We start from the raw sequence: 7,526 nt of genomic DNA on the forward strand, positions 1-7,526 counted from the left end.
TGGAGATGCTACTGTCACATTATCATAAAGAGGAGGAGTCTGCTGATTCTTCGAGAGAGGGAAGGAGAGAGAGAGAGAGAGAGAGAGAGAGCAAAGATTAGCCTACATAAACTTTAGATAAGCCTATTTATCAACGCCTAACTAAAACACACTCTAATATTAATACTTCTGATGAGACTTAGTGTGCATCTGTCTTCTTTATGACAGTTTTAAAGCCTTCTATCTTCCCATGACATATTTTAGGACTATTAGTTGCCTCATTAAAAGCACTCCCCCCGTAAGCAGTGCGTTAACACAGTGAGCATGTAAGTCATCAGACTTTATTAAATCATTTTAGGTACCAGAGTAAAAAAAACAACAACAACTTTGCAGAATCTTTAATCGGTGAATGTTTAGTATCAAATCAGATCATAATAAGTGATCAATAAAAGATTATAACAGGACATATATTGTTTATTTTTGTATGGAAGCCCAGAGAGGCCATACTTACAATAAATCTTGTTTATATTATCTCAGTTCAATGCAAGATGTCTTATGATAATGAGATAATATCCCATTATCATAAGATAACACAGCTTGATATCTTGTGAGATCAGATTAATGTATCTGGTTATCACAAGTAAGTCATATAAAACATCAACTTGCAACAACAATTTTTCTTGGATTCTGTTGCTTTGGACTGGATTTGCAATAACTAATCAAATCATCGAAGGAAAATTAATCAGCACCTATTTTGATAAATGATTATTTTGTTTTAGTTGTTTTTTTTTAATATTTGCTGGTTTAAAGACTCTTAAATGCTAGAATTTGTTGCTTTTCTCTTTGACTTTTGGAAAGTTTGACAGGCAAAAGAAGCCATGTGAAGACATCACTTTGGTCTCTGGGACATTGTCATTTAGCAATTTTTTTAAGATGTACTGGACATTTTAGAGACTATACTTGAAAAATATTCTGCAGATTAATTAACGATGAAAATAGCTGCAGCCCTATAGAGCTGTTTGGACAGGAACTAGGAGGTATGTAACAACGTAGGAGAGAAAATGCAAGCATTTTGAAAAACTCAAGGAGAAATGCGTGTTTTGCTTAAAAAAGGAGACATTTTATGGCTTTAAATGTTCGTAGGAATTGATCTGTTTCTTTTTTTGTCTGTGTTTTATCTTATGCGCTTCACTGGATGCAAAATTTCCGATTTGAGATCATAATAGAATGACTAATTCAGCTCGTTTTGGTTGTAAATTGGAAAATACACATGTACATCTCAATTTCTGAGGGTGGCTATTAATTTGTAATTTGTCAATCATTAATAATCTTGAATTGAGACGTGATCGTTTGATAATGATCATATATGAAGCTGAATCAAATCTCTGAGGAAGGACTGTAACCAGAGAGATGGTATTAAAAGCACACGGGGGGCAATAACCTTGTCTTGACAAATTGACCCCTTTACCTGTTCCTGCACTGCCTCTTCATCTAGTGCACACACACACACACACACACACACACACACACACACACACACACACACACACACTTACACACATGCACATCATTTACATATGGAGCTTGCAGTCCTTTCAAAGTGGCTTTCACGGAACATTGTCCTGATAATGATCTTGGTCGTGAGGGAGAAACACAGATCTCCAGAGACCATCTCACCATAAGACAAGGGGGAAGAGGATAAAACTCTGACTGTACTCCAACTCAAAGGACTTTAACACTCTTTTCCTTCCACACACACACACACATACCCCACACACCCCCCCTCCAATAAGCCCTCTTGTGTTTTTTAATTGGCAGAAATTAATCTTTAGGATGTAGATGGTAGATTTACATTCATTAAAAGTCAAGAGAGGAAGCCAGGCTTGATGCTAATCAAATCTGCTTAATTATGCTTAACATGAGTATCTCCAGGGGAAGAGAGCGAGAGGGAGAGATAGCTAACTCGAACTTTTTACTTTTTGCCTTTGATAACTCCTGCTGAGTATGGCCTTTTCCTTGCCAAAAAGAAATGTCACGACTCTCTTTCTCCATCAGTAGAAAACACACAGATAAAGCCATCAGTGTTAAGCAGAACGGATTCGTGAAGTAAATTTTCACCTTTAAGTGTTTAATAAGAAGTGAAATGCTTGGTTTAAAGATCATATCAGATAGATTTCCTGATATATGAACCCAGTTAACCCACATGAGTTGGCCTGATTGACAACATGCCTACCAAAAGAAATGATTTATGATTATAGATGCTTAGTGTGTCCATGCATATTTGGTATGCAGCCATACTGTCTAAGAGAGTGCTGTTACCAGTCGGTTGCAGGATGCCCTGGTGGGAAATGACTTTGTGTCACAACAGGAAGGTCATAGGTTTAATTCATACAGCAGCTATTGTGGCCTACGTAAAACCCCCTCAAATGAAATAATGCACTGATGCATAAAGCAAGAATAGTAAATTAAAACATTTAAGAACATACAGAGAGAAGAAAACTGTAGGAAAGGAAGGAAACTATATCATGCTAACAGTGTTTGACATGAGGTTCCTAAGACCTTCTCTTGTATGGCAGAGTTAATAATTAGGGGCTGTCTTCTTCTGAAGAAAATCATGTTGCCATGCATGAAAAAATAAAAAAACACTACAAACAAAAAACAGAGGTCCAGTTTTATGCAAGATGATCTGCGCAGCTGGCTACACCAATAGTCCTGATGGTGGCGCTACAGAGACCGTCCGAACTTAAAAACCTTGAAAAATTCCGAACAAATCAGCTGTAGGTGCTAAAACTTAACCCAAAATGTTGCCCCTAACTTAGATGAGATTTACACCTGCTCGCCGGCAGCAAGTCTGTCATTGACCTGTTGTCTAGGTGAAGTAAAAAAAAAAAGTTGACATGAAAATTGAATTTTGGAGTCTAATTTGAAATATCCAGTTACATGAGACTTAAGAAATACAAAAACACAATCCCTCGTCATAGAAATTCAACACAACTTTTTTCCATTCGCTAGATTACACCGACTTCTCTCACTAAGCCGGAGCTCTGGGAATCACAAGGTCCCTTGTTCGTACACAAGCCCTGCTTCCTAGACGCTTGTGCCTGACTCACTGATGCGCAGCAATATTTTAAGTGCCTGCATTCATTCCTCTACAGTCGTTGCTCCAGTGACCTAAAGTGTGATTCTTCACTTAAACCAAAATGCACCATTTGTGTCAACACATCAGTTTTCTCTGTCTCAACCTTGACTGGACTGATCAAATCGGGTTAGGGTTAGATTCACTGCTTCTCTGGTCTCCCGCTCCTTGAGTGCTTGGCAGTATTTTGAGTCTGATCTCAAACTTCGATGACAGTTTCCTTAAAGAAAGTAAATCTGGGCGTAGATTTAACAGTTCATATTTGTCTTGCTGTTGTGCTACCGTGAGCCAGGGAGACAAAGATAATGCTCACGTTGTGTTGCTGTGTTGAAGCCAAGCTCTGGTCCTTTCCACATGTCTCTTTTGGCCACTGAGCAGAAGCATGAGGGAAATGTGTAGGTGGTTAGATCAGCCGATGAAGTGTAAATACCACTCAATCTGTTCTCATTAGAGGAGTAAAAACATACGAATCACTTCGCCTCTATTAAAAATGCCCCAGGGTCCTGGGTAAGTATGTGCGTGTGTGTGTGTGTGTGTGTGTATATCTCGTCTTATGTGTGGTTGTAGGAGCAAGCTGGGGTGGGGGGGGGGGGGGGTGACAGAATGATGTTTTGGCATTTGAGTCTGCAGAGGGGATCTGAAATGCCACCACCATCAACGCTGCTTAATTCTCAGATACACACTCTTAATCTGAACAGACAATCCGTCCCGACAGCCACTGTTATGATTCAAATCAACGTGGAGTGATGGGTGTGTGTGTGTGTGTGTGTGTGCTCTTTTGAGTGAGAGAGGGTGTCATAGTGTTATGGTATGTGATTATGTGTTTGTGTGCGTGTATGTGTATGTATGTGTGTATGACCAAGATATCACACATCCATTCCACATTCCCCTATGATAATGTGGATTGATTATGGATATGATAATGAGAGGCCGGCGCGGCGTCGCGACCTTCACAAGGTCTAATTGAAACAAGCGTTGGTCCTCCGAAGCACTTATCAAGTCACACAGCACATCATTAATCACGAAGAATACAAGCTGTCATTGTAACACACGCATACACACACACACACACACACACACACACACACACACACACACACACACTTTTCCTCTCTCTCTGTTTTTCTGTTTTTCTAGCATAACACACATTCTTTTCCTCTTTCCCCCTTCTTCTTGCACACACACACACACACACACACACACACACACACACACACACACGCACAATGCAAGCTGTCACTACAATATGCCTGCTATTGTCTTCTTTAAAGGAGAGTGGACAGCTCGTCCACCCTCCCTCTCTATTTTCTACAAGAAAAGTTGAGCTATTTAAGAAAGGACAAAAAACAAAACTAGCGAGGCAATGTTAAAACAATTCAACACACACACGCACGCACACGCACACACACGCACGCACACACACACGCACACACACACACACACACACACACACACACACACACACACACACACGAACAGCTGTTCGCTTCACCCAAACTCGCCCGAAATCGAATTAGCTCAAGTTGTTTTACTACCTGCTTTTATTAGGAGACAATTTAACAACCAAATGTGATTCCAATGTCTGATTAAGGCAGCATATGGTGCCTACCTGTTAAACACAAAGTGTTCAATACCAGCTTAACGCCTCAGTGAGCCACTTGAATAAACTAATAAGCCCAATATCATATTAGTCATTACATAGTCCAACACACAAAATTCCAATCTGATAAAAGGTGGTTTCATTATCATCGTGGGGAAAACACAAGGGAGTTTGCAGGCACTGTGACGGTGCCATTACCAACTTTGTTAATTGTTATTCAATTAACTGCGTTTGTTAATGAAACCAATTAATACTTTCAAACAAGCAAGCAGATATATGATTATTATGCATCTATGCAGAAGACAGCTAATTACAACTGTTAATCAATCAATTCTACATTAATCAGCTTGGAAAATGTCCAAAAACAACAAAGTCACTAAAAGACTTTGGATTTTTTTTTTAAAACAGATTTTGATTGCCACGCCATTATCCTGTCTAATGATTGTTAACGATCCTTTAAAGAGTTTATGATCCAATTTCCTTGCAGTGAATTTAATTGGGACCTAAATAGTATAATATTAAACGTGTAAAAGTACGGCCTGTATTTAATCAAGGGTGGTATGTTGGAGTGAGCTAGAACAAGGTCACAGAACTCCTCGTAGGACGAATACGGTCAGTGACGCTTCACGTTGTTAAAAGATTAATCGATCAAATCGATTACTTAAGTCACAAAATGCTGTGTGATTGTGAGCTTCTAAGATTTACTTATAAGTTTCAGACCATACAGACATAAATAGAGATCTGATGATTGATCATGACATCTTACCTGACAATAAACAGCAAATAAAAAACTTCCAAACTACAAAAAAATAAAATAAAAAAGACAGTCAAGTTTTAAGTAATCATGCAGCCAGAATTAATTAGAAACGGACATTTTATTAATAAGTGTTGCTCTTAATGAGCAAAGATGGAGTGGTATTCATTATCACCTAAATAACACAACAAACAGACTTTCCTTAGTAGGGATGAGAGTGAATTCTAATCTGCTTTTGTTAAATTCTGTATACACACTGGTTGTTTTTCATGTCCATAATTTAGTTTTGAACATCAACAGCGCATTCTTATACACAAGGAACTACTAATCAGTCTAATTATTTTTGTAACATCCATTTCACACACCGAGATTATTACCAGAACACATGGGTCTTTCACTTTTAAATGAGAATGCCCTCATTTATCAGAAAAATAATCCTCGGCCCGGGATAATTATCAGACATACAAACATAAACACCTTTAGAAGTTTTGATGTGAGGACCTGCTTGCCTCTTAAGTTGATATAGTCATGTGACCTGACCACTGCCCTAGTTGAACACCTCTTAGATGTTTATGCATATATGGACGCTAATCTCTCAGTCAGGACTATGGGATTTGGGAATATTTTGTTTTACAGAGATCAAAGTAGCCAGCTTGGATCAGGAGAAACCCTTCAAACACATCAAACAGAGAGCAATGCATCCTGAATCCCACGCCCACAGTAGCCAATCAAGCCATGCAAAACTGCTTTTTTTTTGTTGTTCCTTTGTGAAAGACAAAGATTCTCAATGTGGGTCTCCCTCCATCAACATCGCCACTCACCCCCTCCACACACACACACACACAGAGGCCAGGGGTTGTTTGGGCTTATCAAGGAGAGCCCACTGCACCACATCTGTATGCTTCGCCTCCTTAGCTAACATGCTGCTGGTATCGAGGAACAGAGAGATACTGTATGAAGAGATCAAAGGAGCAGTATGGAGATTTAGACCCACAGCCTGTCAGTCAAGATGGCGAGACAAAGCAGAAGACAGAAATGCTTACACCGACGCTCGCTTCCTGGCTTTCTCTGTGGTGTGCCTGGGAGGGCTGAGGGCTTAGGGGGTTACTCATTTGTAGACATCTTGAGAGAGGCAGTAACACCTAAACTTGCCCAAACTGAAAGGACCCCCCCCCCCCCCACACACACACACACACAAGATACAAGCCCTCACGGCAGAGAGGGTGCTTCCAGCCTCTATATTGGCCTGTGGAGGAACGTTTTGTGCTCTCAGCATTTTTACTCGTCTACAAGATGAATGGAGCTATTCAACAAACAATGGAGAAACAAAACAAGCACCATGTGGTTGGATACCTGATGAACGGTTTCATTTGTGGTTGATAAAAGGTTTGCAATGTCTCACAAGTTTTTTTTTTTTTTTAAAGCATAGGAATAAATGAGCCAAGATATCAGTTCAATTAGTCCTGTCACTTTTACAGTCAAAAAAAGTGAATGGGGTGTCCAGTTGTGTACTTTATCTTAAGTCTTCACTTAAGTATTTTTCTAGTTAATTTCCTCAACTTTAGCCGTTGTCAAAGTAAGAGTTTCACTTTTTTGGAGCTCTAATTCCATTTCTCCCTGTCAAGACTTTTTTTTCCCCTCTATGTATAAGATCAAGGGTCTTGAGAAAGAGGATGTTGTATCATACACAAATTGAAAAGGCCCTCAGGGAAAATTCTGGTTTGTGATTTCAGGCTTTAGAAGTAAAATGTAACAGACAAAGTTAGAATGACCGTTCCGCGTGTTCAGTTGCCTAGCATGTAGCTCCTGGGTGTGATTGGCTGGCTGCACTGTATAGTGTAATGTTTTAACTGATGTTTCTTTTCTTACGACCAGGTCTGAAAGTATTTCTGTAATGATCAAATGAAAAATGCATAAAAGACTTGTCATCCACTGTGGAAGTGAAAACGTGATTAAAAACCGGTTTAGATAAAATGACTTGATTGCTCATAAAGATCAGTATCAGAAACACTCCTGAGACAGGAAACTTGCAGTTGGAGGACTTCAGCTTTGAATCA

Source organism: Aulostomus chinensis, chromosome 16 (genome assembly GCF_037954235.1).
Source record: "Aulostomus chinensis isolate RoL2024-O1b breed Wild chromosome 16, RoL_Achi_v1.0, whole genome shotgun sequence".
NCBI classification, from domain to species: domain Eukaryota; kingdom Metazoa; phylum Chordata; class Actinopteri; order Syngnathiformes; family Aulostomidae; genus Aulostomus; species Aulostomus chinensis.